Raw genomic sequence first — 20,732 nt, forward strand, 5'->3', positions numbered from 1 at the left:
AACAGGGAAAATGATGGGGAAGAGAGGAGGCAGAAGTTCTGAGAAGCATCCCCTGGTTATTGTTGCTAGGGCAACTGCTACTTGGCATCCTCCAAATAGTCATCGTCTGTCACACTTGGGGTATAATTCACAAGCATGCAACACATTTGAGTGGATCTTAAAAAAAATAGTGGGGCAGGGGGTTAGGATTCATGTAAATAAATGAGAGAATTTTAAATAGGCATATAAACTAAAATGCATGCCTAATATTTAGAAAGAGGAGAGAAGATAGGCACATCTTGATAATGTGTCATTGCTAAATATTACTGTTTCATATTACATAAATTAGCTTCTACTCAATCCCAATAATTGTCTACCCATCTGCCTTCTTTTATGAGAATCCCTTCTTCCTTCAAATAATAGTCTTCTGTAGTATGACTTCAACTAAATATATACAATGATTTAGATTCTATTTTCCTTTTCACAATCCTAAGAGAGCAAAGAGTATTTTAAAACTCTTTATTGTTTACCAGGCTGTCTGACTTAGAAGCCTGCCTGGCTTTGTTAAAAGAGAAGACAAGATATTTATTACCCAAATAATCATTGACAAAAACAGCCATGACTCCTAAAATACTACTGGCTAAATCTAAATTGTACATTTCATTTTTCTTATGTCTTCATCCCTTAGAGCCAGGGTGCCTGCTTAGCCATGCTAATCACTGTCTTTTTTAATGTTAAAATTATTTTATACATGGTAAAAGAAAATAGAGATATCACTGCTTGAATCATATAGCAGAAAGGAAGGCTTAAAAATATGTAATCAAAGTCCATAAAAACTTGACAGTTTCAACTTCTTAGCATTTGTTCATGTCAGCATCATAAAAACATGAAGAAAATCCATATTGATGCACCACATTTACAACTGGGCTTAATAGCAAGTGGATTTGGGGGAAGTAAGTGGGAATAAGGAGAAAGAATTTTAACCAATTTCACTGAATGAATACCAAAAAAAGCATAATGTATTAAAGAGGAAGGAATAAAAATTGAAAAAAAAAAAAAGCAACTACTGATAGTGGTTTCACCAATACCTTCTCCCTGCCCTTAGACTGATAAAATCCTCTCCTGAAAGCCAATACATATTTTCATCTAACCAAGATAATGAAACTATACATGCAAGCAAATAAAGAAAAAATACTTGTTTAATTATTAGACCTAACATCACAAGTTGTTGTTTCAACAAAATCAGCTGCTTTACCTATCATTTGTACTGGAATAGCCCAAAGTTTGTGGAACCAAACACTCACTAGTTGAAACTCCAGAATAGAAATAATCAGATAATGAGGGCCAATAAAAATGATGGGTTGCTTTCGCTAAACATTTACCATATGCCAGTAACTATCTTAAATACTTTATAGGTATTAGTTCATTTAATGCTCATATTACAAGATGCTGACATTATTATTATTTTGCAGATTAAAGAATTAAGTCACATAGAAGTTACTTAACAGCTCAAATCTGCATGACAAGGAAAGGCAATACCAGACCAGAATTATTCTTTTTTTATTATTATATGATAGCATCATTTTGCTGTAGTAAATAGCTATACTTTAGTTACATTTTCTGCCACATGCTTTTTGGGGGGTTAAATGCCTTGAATAGTAGACTATTTGAATTTAGCTTTGCTATGCTTTGTACTTAAGAAATCGGCTGCTGGACAAACATGTCCTATTCCCCCACCCACCCACATACACATATGCACACATGAATAAATTACTCTTTGATGATTCGTATGCTTTATTTCTCATTCATGCAGAATAGAATTGCCCAAAATCGTGTAACATGTGCCCTGCTACTAAGGATAAGACTCTACTGAATATAAGTTTTGAACATGTTCAAAACAAAAACTGAATCTTGCTAATTTCTATATCTGCTTCCCAAATTAATACCAGATGGTGTTCCTCATACAAAAAAGATTTCAATAACAGATTGTACATTAAATAGTATCATAACAAAGAAACTTGTTTTTTATTTGCATTAGTGAGTATATTAGTCAGGATGGGATAAACTGCACTGCACTAACAAACACACACAAATCTCAATGACTTTTTAATAACACAAGTTAAGCTTTCACTTACCTTTTGAAGGTTAGCATGGAAACTCTGCTTATCATAGTCATTCATGTTTTAAGGTTGATGGATTCTCCAGTTGGCACATAATTTCATGTGAGTGACACAGAAAAAAGGAAATATGACAAAATCTATTTCAAGAAGGAGGGATGTGGAATTGTTTATTGACAGGAAAGGAGAGATGTACAAGAATCCTGTAAATAGCCCTGATGACTAATTGCAAGCGACCTTGTCTTTCTTTCTTTTTATCTAGAGTGTTTCATTCAGCTATTTTGATGTGAGGACTAAAAAAAAAAAAAAACTAACAAGATCAAACGTAGAAGAGGAAAAGTTTATTTGGGGGCTTATTCAGAGGTCTCAATCCATGGACAGCTGGATCCATTCCTCAGGGCTTGAGGTGAGGCAGAACATCATGGCAGAAGAGTGTGGTAAAGGAACGCAGCTCACATGATGACCAGAAAACAGAGAAAGAGAATGCACTTGACAAATACAAAATATATACCCCAAAGCCATGTCCCCAATGACCCAAATCCTCCAGCCACAACCTACCCACCTTCAGTTACATCACATTCCTACCTACTGCCATGATTTATTCACCTTTTTCCCCCTTTCTAGAATATCATCAGTGTTTTGCCATTACCTTCTAAAGCAAGTGCTGACTGAGTAAAGAGAAAGTTGTCTCAATCCCTTTATGACTCCTGTTATATACTCCCTTTTAGGAAAGTTTGTCTTGGTACTAGCAACATTCTCCCCATGACATTTGTGAATAAATCATGGCAGTAGGTAGGAATGTGAGTTGAGATTCTGTTATTCCTATAGTAAAATTTGAACATACTATATCTTAACAACACCTTTGTTTAAGCCAATATAGCTTTTATTCATTATTAAGAGATTTTCTTAGTAGAATTTTAGTTTGTATTTATCCAGTTTACATAATTTGTACATAGGATACTTTTATACCATCATTCATTGTTATTTGATTTATTCATAGCACAAAATCTTTCTTACATTTTAGTCTTCTGTATGCTGTGTAGATTATTTTTGATTGTATATCAGTAAATTCAAAATCTCTAGGAATGATTTACAAATATCATAACTTTCATCAAAAGTGTTACTATATGCCATATCCTGTCTTATAGGGCATGTCTACATTACTCCAGGACATTGAGAAGCACCTATTTGCATGGTAAGTGAGAATCTTCCTTGGGGAAAAAAAATCTATTATTGGAGTAACATGAATCCTGCAATACTGACTTCGACCAAGTTATAAGACCTTAATTGTCAGAAAGGAATAGAGATTTTGAGTGCAGTGTGAGATGGCTTTTGTAAAAATCCAATGCAGGGCCAAGGACTTGCATGCATAGCTATATATTAGAAAGAGAGAAGGGTTGAAGTACAATTTCCAAAAGAAAATGAAGTATACTCTGATGTTTCTCTATAGTATTGTGAAAAAAGTATACTTTTAAGCTTCTTTACTATATATTTATAAAGGTGTATTTTAGGTTTCTCCATAGTCCATTTAAAAAGTGTACTTTTAGACTCCTCTCTTCAGAGCATAAAAGAATGAATTTACTAAATATTACACACCAGGGCTCAAGATACTATGCTCAGATCTCACAAAGAGGAGAGGACTTTTCTCTAAATCCTCCATGATCTTCACAGAATCACAGGATCCCATGGGCTCAAGGAAAAATTGAAAGAAATATCTCTGCCACCCAGAACAACAGAGGAACAAATGCAGTGGAATCAATTTGTGCTAGTGCATGGTACACCACCAGGTGGAATGGCAGAGGTCTACTTTTCAGGCAAGATTGAGGCACCCCTCAGAAATGAGATGTTACATCTGGGTTGCATGGAACAGAAAAGGTATCCACCTCACCCGGTGAGCAGGAAATACTCATCAGAAGATAAAATGCTCTGCCTAAAACATGGGCAAGAAATGGAAGAACATTTCAGAATAGGAAGTTAAAGTACATGTGTTAGAATGGTAATGTTCTTTCTTTTTAATTTAGACAAGTGTATGATCTCATGTGTACTCAAAGTCTGGTGAGGCTATAAAAGTTCAAATTTACTAATCTGAATATTTTCAAACTTACAAGAAATTTTGCTTTATATTATACTGTATATTTATTAATGGCAGTTCAAGAGGTAACTTTTTAAAACTATAACTGTTTGAAAAGTGTAACAGAGGGTGGAATCTTTTCGAAAGATTATTTTGTGAAAATTTGTCCCAATTATGTTATGTGGATTATTCTGGGCTTAAGTCACAAGCACTTAAGCTGAGAGAGAGACAGAAGCCTTAAAGTACATTGAAATTTTTTATCTAACATTTTGTGTTTTCCCTGATCTTTTCTTTTATTATCTTTTGTCCTAATAATTTACTTTATGAAATCTTGAGGCTTTTTTGAAAATTCCTGCAAAGACCATACCAGATCAATAGTTGTTAATTTTCTTTGTTTACCTTTTTTTTTTTTTTGCTTTTTCTCTGAGTGTGTATGTGTGTGTGTATGTGTGCACACTCTCATGTGTGCACGCGAATACCAAATATTCTCAGTTGTAATACATCTTAAAGGAAGCCACAAATCCAAATAAGGAGGTGGAGAAATCTCTAAATCTCTTGTGAAGTGATAGTTTGAAAATAAACCCTCTTTACAGCATAAAATTATTTCCTAAGAGGTTTTCACATACTAGGAACTAAAGAAACATTTGTTGGGTGATTGAACCACATTTTTATGAATTTGATTTGGGTTTAAACTTAAAGCTCTTCTGATATGTTATCCCAGATGATGCATAAATTGCTTCTCTATTTCCCAAGAAACACATTCATTTCCTAGAACCAAGAAAACATGTGAATCCCACTACAACCTTAAGTTCTTTGATTCCAAAGTGTGTAACAGGAAAAGAATCCTACTTATGTTGAGTTAAAAATTTGCCTTGCTAGAACATCAACCATGATGTTTAGTGATTCTTTATAAAGCATACCAGAAAACACTTACCACCCAGCCTGCAAAAGATAACTTCAAATATTTAAAACAGTCAGTACATGTCCTCTCAGGGCTCTCTTTTCAGTTCAACATTTTCAGTTATTTCAATCATTCTTTCTCTACCTTCTACCCAACCAAGCCATTTTGCCCTCCATTTTATCTATAATGCTATGACCTCTTCATGAAGCTCTCAGTATACCTTTACCAGAATAAAGAATTTAAAACTTTTCTTTTTCATTTCTTATTACTATTAGTGTTCATTCATTTGATGATGTTTGGAATAATACATGTGAAAGTGCTTGGAAAAGAATTAGCCACATACAAAGATGTCTATTTTCTTTTATAGAAGAAGGAAATAAATTTTGGTTATTGTCATGGAATAACAGTTGTTTGACTTACTTTTTCACCATAAGCATCTATAAGATGGTGGTGTCATGCACAGAAAATGCATACTTGTGGGTCTGGGGTTGTACCTCCATGGTAGAACCTTTGCTTCATAGGTGTGAGACATTGGGTTTGATCCTCAGCAACAAATAAAAAAATAAATAAACAAAATAAAGGTATTGTGTCCACTTAGAACTAAACAAAAAAAACTGCATAGTTGTGATCCTTAAAAAAATAAAAGGAAAATATGACAGGTTAGCGCCACATTTGTTTCAATTTCTTTCCTAGAATATTCTTTAAACTGAGTCACAGAAAAGTGGAGAGAAGTACTGAACAATAATATTGCTAGGCAGTTAATCTGCATTCAGGAGGATTTTAAACTACTAATGTGACTGAAATTCATGGGTTAGAATATCAGGGAGAACAGAAGCCTACTAAGCATTATGAAATGCTTAGTTTGTGAGATTTCATGGGGTCTGTAAGAAACCTGAATAGACACTGAATGTAAACTGAATGAAAATTCTAAAGGGTTTAGAGTACTGGAGCTCCAACCAATAAGAAAAATAAATATCTCTGAAAACCACAGACTTTACTTTAGACTTCAACAAGACCAAATTTTAGGAGTAGTTCTATTGTGGACATACTCAAATCTTGACAAGATCAAGCTGATCTGTGTGTAAATTAATAACTTGCCAGAACAAAACTTCATATTTCAAAAGATATTACATAATTAATATTCTTGCAGTGTAGCATCAATGGTGTGCAGCACTCAAAACAAAGTATCAAATGTGAATAAATGGAGAAAATACAGAATATTCACTCGGTACAGAGAATATAACTTGGTTTCATAGATATTAGCATTATGAGATAAGAATCTTGAAATAGCTATGGAAAATATGTTGAAGAAATTAAAGGAAAAAATGGTTATACTAAGTGAACAGAAAAATCTCAGTAGGAAAATGACAACTATGAAAAGCATGTTTTAAAACTGAAAAATATTGTATCTGAATTTTTTTTAAAAAATCACAGATTGGGCATAATGAAGAAAAGATCAATGAATTAAAGACAGGTTATAAAAACTATCCAAATAGAAGCAAAAGCTGTAAATTAATGAAAACAAAAATACCTTAGTGACCTATAGCACAATATGAAGCAGAAGTGTATATGCGCAAAAAAATTCCTAAAGCTAACACCCCACATACTCAATAATCTCAAAATACCATAATAAACCCATAGGAAAGCATGCCTATACTGGTTTTCTGCTCCCAGGAGCAAATAACCCCATCAACAAATGGGCCAAGGACCTGAACAGACACTTCTCAGAGGAGGACATACAATCAATCAACAAGTACATAAAAAAATGCTCACCTTCTCTAGCAGTCAGAGAAATGCAAATCAAAACTACCCTAAAATACCACCTCACTCCAGTAAGATTGGCAGCCATTAGGAAGTCAAACAACAAGTGCTGGTGAGGATGTGGGGAAAAGGGTACTCTTCTACATTGCTGGTGGGACTGCAAATTGGTGCGGCCAATTTGGAAAGCACTATGGAGATTCCTGGGAAAGCTGGGAATGGAACCACCATTTGACCCAGCTATTGCCCTTCTGGGGCTATTCCCTGAAGACCTTAAAAGAGCATACTACAGGGATACTGCCACATTGATGTTCATAGCAGCACAATTCACAATAGCTAGACTGTGGAACCAACCCAGATGCCCTTCAATAGATGAATGGATAAAAAAAATGTGGCAGTTATATACAATGAAGTATTACTCAGCACTAAAAAATGACAAAATCATGGAATTTGCAGGGAAATGGATGGCATTAGAGCAGATTATGCTTAGTGAAGCTAGCCAATCCCTAAAAAACAAATGCCAAATGTCTTCTTTGATATAATGAGAGCAACTAAGAACAGAGCAGGGAGGAAGAGCAGGAGGAAAAGATTAACATTAAACAGAAACATGAGGTGGGAGGGAAAGGGAGAGAAAAGGGAAATTGCATGGAAATGGAAGGAGACCCTCATTGTTATACAAAATTACATATAAGAGGTTGTGAGGGGATTGGGGAAAAAACAAGGAGAGAAATGAATTACAGTAGATGGGGTAGAGAGAGAAGATGGGAGGGGAGGGGAGGGGGGATAGTAGAGGATAGGAGAGGTAGCAGAATATATCAGACACTAGTACGGCATTATGTGAAAAAGTGGATGTGTAACCGATGTGATTCTGCAATCTGTATTTGGGGTAAAAATGGGAGTTCATAACCCACTTGAATCTAATGTATGAAATATGATATGTCAAGAGCTTTGTAATGTTTTGAACAACCAATAAAAAAGAGTAAAAAAAAAAAAGCATGCCTATGCACATCACTGTTGAATGTTTAAAACTCAAAAGTATAGCAAACAATCTTAAAAACACCCATATACAAAAGATGCATTACATCCAGGAAAAAATTTACAAGTGATATAATTAAATTTTTTTATGTAAGAAACTATACATTCTGTAAGATAATGAAGTAAGATCTTTAAATGCTGAAGTTTAAAAAGTCAACGTAAAAATCAACAAACTGAAAAACACCTACAAAAATAGAAAATAAAAACATTTTTGTTAACATTGAGAGAATTTATCTTCCATAGATTAAAATTCAATAAATGAAAAAGGAAGTTCTTTTGTATAAATAGTACCATATAGAAACTCAAATTTATTGTAGGAATAAAGAGTAGAAATAGGGGATGGGGTTGTAACTCAGAGATAGAGAGCTTGCCTACCATGTGTGAGGCACCAGGTTCCATCCTCAGCACCACATAAAAATAAAATAAAGATTGGGCATTATGTAAAATTGTGGATGTGTAACCGACATGATTCTGCAATCTGCATTTGGGGTAAAATTGGGAGTTCATAACCCACTTCAATCTAATGTATGAAATATGATATGTCAAGAGCCTTGTAATGTTGTGAACAACCAATAAAAATATAAAAAATTTAAAAAAAATAAAGTGACCTGAGGAAAACAAACAACAAAAACAACAACAACAACAACAAAAAAAAATAAAATAAAGATATTGTGTCTACCTATAACTAAAAAAATAAATAATTTTTAAAAAGAGTAGAAATAATTATTATATGATTAAGTATAAAATTTTAACATTTCTTAGTTGAAAAATAATTTACTCTTGAAAGCAAATAGACATAACAATAGATTTGGGGGTTTATAACACATTTTGAAATAAATGGTATGATACAGTACCACAAAAAGGGAAGAGTAGAATAAGAAGTATATTGTCATTAGATTCTTATATAAGAAGTAGCAGAAAATTACTTTGAGATAGATAGTGATAAAATAACGATGAATCTTATCAGCCTCAGAAAAATTAAAAGTGAAAGAGGTATATTTAATTAGATAATATAAGAGAGTAGATTGAAATGATACTTAAATAATCCCACCCAAGGCAATTTATTTAATGAGAATGAAAAAAAGAAATAAAGAACAAATGTACTATGGAAAGCAAATAATAAGATGGAAGACATAAATCCAATCATAATGATGATGACATTAATGCAAATGAAAATAGGCTGAATACACATATATTGTCCAATTTACCAAAAGCAGAAAGCAATGTTCAACCCAGAGTATGCTACCATTCTATGAAATGATCCAAGAGCCACTTGGTAAAAATTTAAACACATTAGACGCCATCCTTTCTGCTAGGGATACTAGTGCACCTTGAATAATGAAATGAGAGTTGCAACTGACATTTATTTTATAGGTAGCCTTTTTTGTTTCCCCATCAGCTACCATGAATATCTAAGTGCTTACAATATCAGGTCTGCAAGCACAGACTTTGCATGAAACAAAAGGACTTGTTTTATAGCAAGAAGTATGGCAATAGAATCTACTTGACAAATGCATGCACCCCCACACAGAGGCTGACTAACTGACATCCAGAGTGGCTTATTGAAGTTAAGGAGGGCCATCAGCATCCTCATGAATCTTTTTTCAGGAATCTGTGAAGTAAGTGGATCCAAGTGGCACAAAGAATGAAATAGAGTAGATACAATCCATAGTAGCCCAGGAACCCAGCACCCCAGCTCTTTCTCACTGAAGGAATTATCTTCCTATCTTCTGGAAGTGGTGCTGTCAGAAAGCTGTCAGATAAGAGCTCTCTTTGCCAATTATCCTCAGGTAAAGAGATCCATTCCACCTAAGGCTATACCCCTTCCCAGTGCAACACGCAACCAACAGTTGATTCATACAGGGGCATAAAAGCTCAGTCATTTTGCTTTAATTCAAGACTTTAAAGGGCTTTCTCAGATTTTAAAGTCCCTATCAGTTGAACTGATAAACTTTGCTATAAATTGAAGGTTAATCCAACTTCTAATTAATCCTACTTCTATCACTTGTACCACAAGTAGATTTTTTTTCCCCCAAGAAAACAGTCTGCAATAAACTTCCTGAAAACTAATCTGTCTTTCTGATCTGGAACACCAATACACAGAAAACTTCAAAATCTTTGCTGAAAATAAATTAATACCTAAATAAGTGGGAAAATTGATTAATAAAGGATAAGGCACAATATTGCCAGGATGTGAAATATCTCTCAAGGAGATATTTGAGTTAAATATGTTTATCCCATTAAAATTGTTATAATTTATTTTTGGTGGAACCAGACAAGAGGTTTCTAAATTATATAGGAAAATAATAAGTACTCAGATTATCTAAAATAATTTTGCCAAGGTCAAATTTGGAGGATTTAATTATTTTAAGACAGAATAAGGCACATTAATCAACACAATTTAAATTGGCATAAGGACAAATAGGTTTAATGAAATGGAAGAGAGATTGACAAAGAGATGCAAAATGTATAATCAGATCGTGTTTTTAAAAAAAATTCCATAAAATGGTGTCAAAGTAAGCATTCATATAGAAAAATGTTGGACACTAATACCTTATTCCATACAACAAAAAGTTTGTTTAAGGTGGACCATATATTAATGTCCACACCAAAATTATGAAGCTTATACAAGAAATTGTTGATGGATATATTTAAGCTCTTTAAAATATTCAGAGCACAGAGTAAGTAAATCACAAGAAAGGAAAACGAGAGAAACAAAGAAAAAGAAGTGAGGAGAAGAAGATTGTATTTCACTTAAAATTAAAAAGTTGCTGATTCACAAACTTTTTTTTTTAAATGAAAGGCAAGCAACTGCTTGGGGGAGATATTTAGAATCTTTGTATCTGGCAAAGGACCTGTATCCAGGATAAATAAAGACTTCGAACAACTCAGTAAACAAAAAACCAAAATTATTTAAATAGGCATAAGACATGAGGAGATGCCTTACAAAGAAAAATAAGGAAGGTCTACCAAAGGTAAGCTTGACAGAAATTATACTGAGTCACCAGCCACACACACAAACTAGAATTGTTATAATTAAAATGTTTGGCCACCTGAATATTTGGCTATTGGGAGTGCTATGGTATAAGTGTTTGTATCCCTGCAAACATGTATTTGGAGGCATGATTGTCAGTTTGATAGTGTTAGGATGTGGTTAGGACATGAGGGTAGATGCCTCATGAAGGTTATTAGTGCCCTTCTAAAAGATCCCAGGGAGTGCCTTTATTCCTTCCACAGGCTGAGGATAAGGTAGAAAGTTCCATTTATGAACAAGGAAATAAGGAAACAAGCTCTCATCAAACACCAGACCTGTTGTTGCCTTGATCTTAGACTTCCTATTCTCCAGAATTGTGAGAAATGAGTATCTTTTGTTTATAAGCAACCCTGTCTAAGGTGTTTTATTATAGCAGCCTGAATGAACTATGACATAAAACAACAAAAATTCTCATACTTTGATAATGGAATGTTGTCTGGTGATTCCCTCTAAAATTAAATGTATGATATATACAATTTGACTTAGTAATTCCATTCCTTGGTAGTTACAGAAGTAAGTAAAAGTATATGTCAACTAAAAGTTTCTAGAAGAATGTTCATCATAACACAAACCTAGAAACAATATATATGCTCCTCCACAGAAAAAAAGGATGAACAGTTGTGTATTCATTCAATGGAATGATATTCAGTAATAAAAAGAATAAAACTAATGATATATACAAGAACTTGAATGATTCAAAAATATCCTATTTATATGAATTTATGAAATAGAAGAAAACATATATATTTATCATGATAGAAATCAGACAACAGTTGTCTCTAGGGATTAATTGACAGAAAAGAATTTCAGGGGTGATTGATATGTTTTATGTTCATAGATGTAGTTAATACAAATGTATGCATTATGTAAAATAATCTAGAAATACATGCATTTGTCAAAACTACACTTATAGATTCCACAGTATAAAAATTATACCTCAAAATACATAAGAGATAGGGCTGGAGTTGTGGCTCAGCGGTAGAGCACTTGCCGATCACATGCGAGGCCTTGGGTTCGATCCTCAGCACCACATAAAAATAAATAAATAAAATTAAGTTATTGTGTCCAACGACAACTAAAACATAAATATATTTTGAAAAAAATATATAGGAGATAGAATTATATGTCAGGAATCTTCTAAAGGGAACACTTTGGAACACTTCTGAAATCAGAACAAAATTATAAATTGGGTTTTTTTTGTAATGACAAAATTATATTTGACAATATATTTGGAACATTAATATGGAAGAAAACATCAATTTTGGGGAATTTTTTTGTCCATGATAAACCAGTTAGGGAGAATTTTTTTTATTTGGGAAATTCCTAGTCCTTGTGAAATAATTGAAGGCTTCTGTTCTGCAAGTTGGATCTTTTCCAGTGCTCAAAGAATTTGAAGGAAATGCAAATATGAAACATGAATGATTTACAGTAGAGTTTTTTACCTCACTGTATCATGTACAGTATTCCTTGCTGACTGTTCAAGCATCATCTGAAGAACTTGGGAGCTATGCACATTTTGAGAACTAATTTTGGAGATTCTATTTTAGTGGGACCCTGTAGCCAGGTTCTTAAAATATTATTATAGCAAGCCAGGTTTTAGAAATAAATATACAGAAACTTTATGAGGAAAGAAGAAACGTCTGCATGGGAGATCCTCATAGGCACAGAAGGATGGCTGTGTGATTCCCCTCTTTCCATTGTTGACTTGGTCCTCTTAATTTTTCCCTTATTACAGCCTCCAAGGCATACAGTTGTCATGTGCCAAAAGACCCAGAAATATTCTGGTTTGGATCTGGAATGTCTGCCAAATTCTCATGAGTTGAAGACTTGGTCCTCAATGCAGCAATGTGCAGATGCAGGGCCTCTAGGAAGTGACTGGGTTATGTGGGTTCTAACCTCACCAGTGGATTCATTCATTTGATGGATTAATAGTTTGAATGGATTACTGAGAGGCAGTGGAAAATGTAGTAGGTGGGCATGGATGAATGAAATAGGTCTTTGGGGACATGCCCGTGGGGACTAAATCTTGTCCCTGGCCCCTTCTTTTCTCTATCTCTCTTCTTCCAGCTGCCAGGAAATGAGCAACTTTCCTCTCTTCCATGTTGTCTCTGCCGAGGAGCTAGTTGACCACAGTCCGAATCCTCTGAAACCATTAGACAAAATAAATCTTTCTTCCATTAATTTGTTATTGTCAGGTATTTTGGTCACAGAATGGAAAACTGACTAACCCAAACCATCCTTTTCCATCCTTCCTTTTTATTTAACAAGAAAAAAGCGAAAATTCAAAATAAATAAATAAATAAATCTACTAAGAATAAAGGAGAAAGTAAAAGAAACTAAAGGAAATGCAAATTTAGAAAAAGGCTTAACCTGATAAAATGCAGATTTCTGAGCCAAACAGTTAAATTGAAACCACTAAGTAAACTGGTCCAATTTACTGACATTCAACCCAGAGTTTTGCTCAACTTTCTTCAACACATTCTACTGATTAGAGACTCATCTGAGTTTGCAGAAGGGTGGGAAACTCCTTTAAATTTACAAATTACTCTGTAAAAAAAGGTGAAGTGCATCACAAATATTGCTAGGTAAGACAATCTCTCCTCTTTTTTTTTTTTTTCCTTTCTAATACAGAGCTAAGATTATAGTAGGGGACTATGAACAGAAAGAGGATAGACTGAAAAGAAATTTTTGTAGCAAGAAATAAAGAGGTAAACAAGCCAAAACGAACTTTCAGCAACTCCTTGAGGCCCAGTCTGCATGTCCGAAGTGCCCTTTACAAAACAAATGCTCCTTTTTTCACTCAGTGTTCCTCTTTAGGCTCCCATCTTGAAAAGCTCTTTCTCTCTTCCCCTGGCTTTTCAATTTTCTTGGCATCATCTCTAAACAGTGACATGGTTAGCCAGTCTGTGACTTGATTATAAACTACTTCCCGGTAAGGCTCCTTCCTCTCTTTGATTGGTTTTCATCTCTGTAGTCTGACTTATTCCCTGATCTGCGCCTAGACTCCAGAAATTCTTCACTGTGGCCTGGCCTGTATTCAGGGGCTGTTCCTTGTCTGGAAATTGACATCATACGCATAGGGGATGACACTGAGTAGATGAGGGTCGTGTGGGGGATTCCAAGTTGCAAAAGGATGAAGAAAGAAAAGTGGGAGATTGAAAGGATTTTGTGAGATGTCGCTACCTACCCACAACACACTTTGACTCATTTTGTTTTCTCTGATAATATGAATGAGAGAAGTTGTTGACTTAGAAGTGATTCAATCATCCTAATTCCCCACAGACCTCTCTGTTTTCCACTGTCACCTTGATTATAAGTTCTTTTCCCCATTCTCAAGTGCTAGTCCTTAGCCTTCTGCTCTTCTCTCACTGTGCTCCATAAAAGTATTTATCTATTTGTCACCACAGAGGATCTGAGGAGGTCCTGGATAGGGGGATTTCAAAGCAGGACGATAAGGTCCTTGACAAATACCACGGAAAGAAATTTCTAGGTGCCTTGGATATTGAGGCACAGAGATTTTTGGGGGAAATCAAGAAATACACATTAAAGGGCTAATCTACACCATTTCAAGAGTGAGAGATACTTTTAGGGTTCTCGGGCTCTTCTTTCAAGAAAATTGATGAGGGATAGGCATGGGAAAGGTGTGAGGATGATGTCCTTCTCGTAATCCTAAAATAATTTATGCTGATCTGGCAACTCCCAGAGCTGCAAGCTGACATCTTCTCCATTATCTGAGCAATAGATAATATATTATAGGTTTTATATCTTCCTTTGATCACTCTATTCTAAAAATGCAGGAACTAGTGGGTTAATTAATAGTGAGTGCGCAGGGCAATTTTCACACATAAGTGGGTGAATTTCCAGTAACATTAACATTGTGTGTGAAGATCTGTAGATTTCTGCAAAATTGGGGAATGACAGGTCTGGAGAAAACTGACTTGGGAAGAAAGGGTGAGAAGAATTTCAAAACAAGAGTTTTAAATTAAAGTTATAGTTCTCTTGTCCTTTCGTTTATCTTCTTTCTGCCTTTTATTTTTTATTCTATTTTACCTCATATTTACATTGTTTCATAATTCTGTCTCTATTATTTGGACTTCTAACTCTGCTCAGCACTACTTCATTCATTCTCCATTTTCCTTGAAAGTAAACACCATGACCTATGACTTCCAATAACTACCTCTGGCTTCTGATAGAATTATTTACTGAAAAAATTATTTGAAAGACTTTACATCCAAAGCATGTGTTTTCTTTTTTCCAGTCGCTCACCCACTACCATCTGGTTTCTGTCCCTGCTTTATCTCCATCCAATTTTCCCTTAGACTTTTTTTTTTTTTTTACTGTGTTAACATCTATGATGCCTGCGTCATTAAAGACCAAAAAACCCTGTTAGCAAATTGTCTTCTTCCTTGTTTGCTTAAATCGAGTAGAGTAGGTTTAAATTGTGAAAAGTACTAGTACCAAAAAAAAAAAAGTAGGTAAAAATTGGAAAACTTCCCCTACAAGTCCAAGCTAACTTACCTTTGATCATACTTCTTTATTGAGGTCTAGACACTTTATTTAAATGATACAGGAGCAAAGGTGGGCGGGGGTGGATCGGTGGAATTCTTGAACGATCTTGAAGAATTCTTGAAAATAATTCAAGAAATTCTAAATTAGAGTTTTATTTTTTGTGAATGAGTTCTAAACTCCATTTGCAAGACCTAGTAGAAATATCTTGCCACAATCTTAATTTCAACAAAACTGAACACATTAGTCTCATTTCATTTATCTCTGAAAAGGGGCATTATATATTTGAGTCATCAAACTCTTAATCACATCTTTATTCTTTTCAGACAGTCCTTCGTGTCACCAAATCTTGACTTCTCTTGTGTACTACATTATTAATGCCTTTAATAGAATTGATTTCTTGTTTGAGTTCTTCATCATAAGTATACATGATAATAATGTGGCATCATTAACACTGGAAAACCAAAATTTGAGATGAAAATCATTAAAGAATATAAAATGGAATATTTTATTCTGAGATCCACTCATTTTAAAAAAAATAACAATTCTGAAAACTTTTGAATGTAACAAAGATTGAAATTAACATTTTTACAATCACAATAGAAAAGATATACATACTTTCCCCAGAAAATAAGAGACAAAACAAGACAAAACCCAGCAAGACAAAAGAGGTTTTAAATAACCTAAATAATAAACAATCCTGAACTCAAAAGGTAATATTCACTCAGTTGAAATAATATACAATCTTTACCAATATATAATAATTACCAAATATAGAGTCATAAATGGAAGCCACAAAGTAAAATTGAACAAAATTGTTTCATACATTCTAGCCATATTCACTAACAGGCAATGAAGTAATAAAACTTGATAAGCTTTCAAATGAAACAAGCCAAAATAAAACAAACCACAAAAAGCAAATGAATGTCTCCTGGCAAACAGGGAAGATAAACTCGCTTATTCTGATCATGTCTGTTCATTGGAAGCCTCAAATAGCTAATAAAAAAAACATTATGCATTTTCTTATTAATGTCAAGAACAGGATTCTAGTTTTTATCATTACTCTTATCAGTTATTATATGTAAGGTCTTAGTCAATGCAAAAACAAAAATAATTATATTGAAAATAGGATTTTCTAAATATTATAAATATTTGTGATAGGTAAAACAATCATATTTATAATAGGACTAATAAGTGAATTTGGCCATATAGTAGGATTAAAGTGTACATTATAAGTCAACAACATTCCTAAGTCCTGCCAACGTAAGGCAGAAATAATCACTTTCACAGTAATAACAGAAAATATAAAGTACTTAGGAACATATCTTATAAGAAGTTATTAAAGTGATGAATAAAGTATTCAACTTATTATAGCAGATATAACTCAGGGTAAATTTTTAGAAAATAAATTTTTTAAAATGCTAAAGTTTATGAAATTAAAATATTAATGATGACCAAAATGCAAAACTGCATTGTTTCAAAATATTAAGATTGATAATACAAATATTATATAATCTGATCAGGAAAAATAGGAAAAGTCTTAAATAAGATATTAAGAAAAAGAAAGAAATGTGATTAAAAATAGGACAGAGATTTAAAAATTATAAAGAGAATATCCACTCCTAAAAAAAATTATAAAAGTTTATGGATGGTATGATCATGCCCAAATAAATGAAAAAATATATATAATGTCTTTACAGATGGAAGTGTCAATATAGAAAAAGTTCCTAATTGATATTAAAATTATTTGTAATAAAAATCTATATCCATAGTATTTTGTAGATTTTTGTAGGTTGATTCCAAATTTCATACAAGAGATAAAATTTTAGGAAGACCTGATACATATCTAAAAATGAACACAACACAGAAACTATGTTTCTAAATGTGAAAATATGTAAAAGCATCCTTTTGGATGAATATGTTACTAATGCAAAAATAGACTAGCAAGTCTATAAAACTGAACAGAAAAAACCCTATATGTTTTGTGTGTTTGAAAAAATGACGTTTCAAATCATTAAAGAAAAACACTGTTCAATAAATGGTATTGGAAAAATTGCCTAAATATTTGAATAAATTAGTTAAATCTTACATCAAAAGCATCATAAAATTGAAAATCTAGATGAATTCAATAAATATGAAGCAAAATATTTTAGTGTTATAAGGAAATATAGCATAATGCTTTTATGATATGAGATGGAATAAAATAAATTAGACAAAAGAGCAAAAGTTATAAATAAAAATATGAATATATTGACTAAACCAAAATTAATAGCCTGAGTTCCATTGATATGCCATCAACAAAATTAAGTGATAAGCAAAGACCAAGGGAAACTGTTTGCATTATTTGTGATGCTGAAACTTCCAAAGCAATACTTCTCAAACTCTCTGTGATAGGATGCCATATTTTTTTATTTTTGATCTTTATTAATCATTACATTTATTACATTTATTGAATGCAATAAGAAATTAATTCTCAGGAAAATAAAATTAAAAGGACATATCAAATGTAAATCTTTTTCTTATGTGAGATTGAATAACCATAAAATTACTCAGTCCGTTTGTTTTCAATTTCTTTGTTTATCTGGTTATAGGCTAGTTATAAACCAGCAGGGCAGCATCACAGGTCTGCATACCATGCCCTGAGCAGAAAAGATCTTAGTATCTCCTACAGATCCTTATTAGAATGATAAAACACAAACATGAGTCCAGTGTGTTAACACGAAGTCACAGAAAAGCACACATATCCAATTAACACATGACGATATGCTAATAAGTCCTGAAGGGCAGGATTTTATCAATTAAGTTGGCGAGATCTTTTAAAAGTTTGGTATCATCAAACCTAAGGAAAAACTGTAGGGAAATCAACCTCCATACATTGCTGCTGACAATATGAGTTGGTAGAGACTATTTGAGGACTCTTTGATTCTAAAGTAGAAACAAAAATATCCGTAGTCCTTTAAGGATAAAATGTGCATGGAAATGCCTAGATATATAGGAAACATATATTCTGAATACATGCAGGTAGTTATGTTAGGCACAGTTGTGAAGTAAGAAAAAGAAAATCAAACTTGGAGGTAATGGCCAAGGGGGGATTTATTTTTATTATGATTTTTTAAAAGGGCAATATTTTCATGCAGTACTTGTAAGGCAAAACACTTGTATCTTTTAACAAACTTTCTGGATGGGAAATCTGATGATTAAAAAGGGGCAATGATAAATGTTTTTAATTCCACTGTGAGTTTTGTTCAATGTACCTATGACAGGAAGCTATTTACTACTCAGGCCAAAGATTCTTCAGAGAAGAGGTGAACCAGAATTTCTAGGTGATGACCTCAGGTTGATAGCTAGGAATGGCTCGCCTGTCTTAAAGCAGACATGTGAGACAATAAATCATTGACACAAACTTCTAAATGATAAATTGATAAACAAATCATTCCACTAAATACTTTAAGTGGGTATATTTTAAAAGTACACAAAATCCATTTTACATTGGTTTTGGTAGGCTGGGGGATTCATGAATATATAATACTTTTTATTCCACAGGGGGGGGAAATGATGTTTTCTGAAGGAAGCAATTTATTTTTATTTGGATGTAGGAATATAGTCTCATTTCAGAATGACTGCATTTGCCAACTTAGTACAGTTTCAAAGCAACCAAACCAGTATTTTTATTCAGACATTTTAATCACATAAATTCCTTGGGAAATTTCTGTAATATATCATGGTTGTTGTTAGGCAGACCAGTGAGTTTTCATGAAATACGTTAACAGTTTTAAACTATAATGACAAAGTGTTATGAGAGAGAAAAATAGAGTAATGGGAATAATGGGAATAGAGAAATAATAAACTAACCTATGTGAGATAATTTAATTGGGTGAATGTTGTAAAGTTTCACAGACCAAAGAATAATCCAGTACATATATGGGCAGCAAGGAAGAATCAATTTTTTTAAATGGGAAAAATAAGAACCATAAATGAGCAAAAAGTAATCCTGCTAATGCAATAAGCAGAAAAAAAAATGGACCCAAACCAAGAATAGAAAAATGCAATTAAATATAATTACTTTATGGTGGTGCACACCTGAAATCCCATCAGCTTGGGAGGCTGAGAGAAGAGGATCTTGAGTTCAAACCCAGCCTCAGCAATGATGAGGCGTTAAGCAACTCAGTGAGATCCTGTCTCTAAATAAAATACAAAAATTGGGCTGGGGATGTGGCTAAGTGGTCAAGTGCCCCTGAATTCAATCCCTGGTACCAAAAAAAAAAAACTATAATCAAAATTTATGAGTAATTTGTGTAAAAGGAGAGTGCAATAAATAATAAATACACATGGAATAATAAATGAAAAAAATTTAAAAAATTATAAAGAGATAACTGGAATGAGACCAATTAACTGAGCTACTAATAAAGATTCACACAGACACAGCCACCCCCCCGAAAGACCTTGACAAACATCAGTTGCAAACCACAATAGACCAATTGCAAACATAGAAGTTTATATTGAAGATCTCTTCCTAACTTCACCTAATGCAACAAAAGACATTTAATATATTTAGTATTGCCATTATAGTCCCCCAGAACTACAATTATTTCAATTCCATTCAATTAATAGAAATATTGATAATAATATTTTAGTTTTTACCATGTGCCCAGTGTAGCAATGAAGTCTAGTTAGATTACCTCTCACAAAAAATATAGTAAAGATAAAAATTAAATTTCCATAATCACAGTTAGTAAATAAGTGAGTTAAGAACAAATGGAAAATTTTTACATCTGAAAAAACTTAAATTTAATTACCATTTTGCCACTTTGTACTAATAATGCCTGATGTTTACACAATACTTAACAGCTATTATCTCATTATAAAATAATTTCTGTTATATGCTATGTGTCTGAATACAATTAAGAATTTTAGAAACTAATATTCCTGTCTTTGATGTGTCATTTATACATTCATGTTAAGAACTTCATAATTAAAACAGTGAAGGCAAAACTCAGCGTTAGCAGTCTTTGCTGTTCCCAGTTTCTATCACATGAACATCAGGATGATAATTTTTCAGTTCAAAAGAGCATCAAGAACAGCAGGAATCCCTACAGACCAGAGGAATTCAGAAAAGATGAAACAAAAAAAGCATAAGTAGAAATGTTTTGTGTCTTCAGGGTTAGGTTCTTCTGAATCTTGTAGCAGACAATCCTTCCTGTGTCCGTTAGCTCCTGGTATGTCCATAGTCTCTGACATTCCTTGACCCCATGGCAACTTATTCCAAACTCTGCTTCCATTTTCACATGGCTTCTGTCTTATGATTTTATGTCCCTATCTAAGTTTCCCTCT

General features: G+C 33.3%; 1 long non-coding RNA gene across 1 annotated transcript; it reads left to right on the forward strand.

The window, feature by feature from the left end:
• Nucleotides 1-2,179: 2,179 nt before the first annotated feature.
• On the forward strand, nt 2,180-6,083 carry LOC120890363 (uncharacterized). Its single transcript, XR_005734549.2, has 3 exons — nt 2,180-2,502; nt 3,245-3,291; nt 3,768-6,083. It is a non-coding gene; the product is annotated as an uncharacterized LOC120890363 (long non-coding RNA).
• Nucleotides 6,084-20,732: the final 14,649 nt, after the last annotated feature.

The sequence above is a fragment of the Ictidomys tridecemlineatus genome, chromosome 3 (genome assembly GCF_052094955.1).
Source record: "Ictidomys tridecemlineatus isolate mIctTri1 chromosome 3, mIctTri1.hap1, whole genome shotgun sequence".
NCBI classification, from domain to species: domain Eukaryota; kingdom Metazoa; phylum Chordata; class Mammalia; order Rodentia; family Sciuridae; genus Ictidomys; species Ictidomys tridecemlineatus.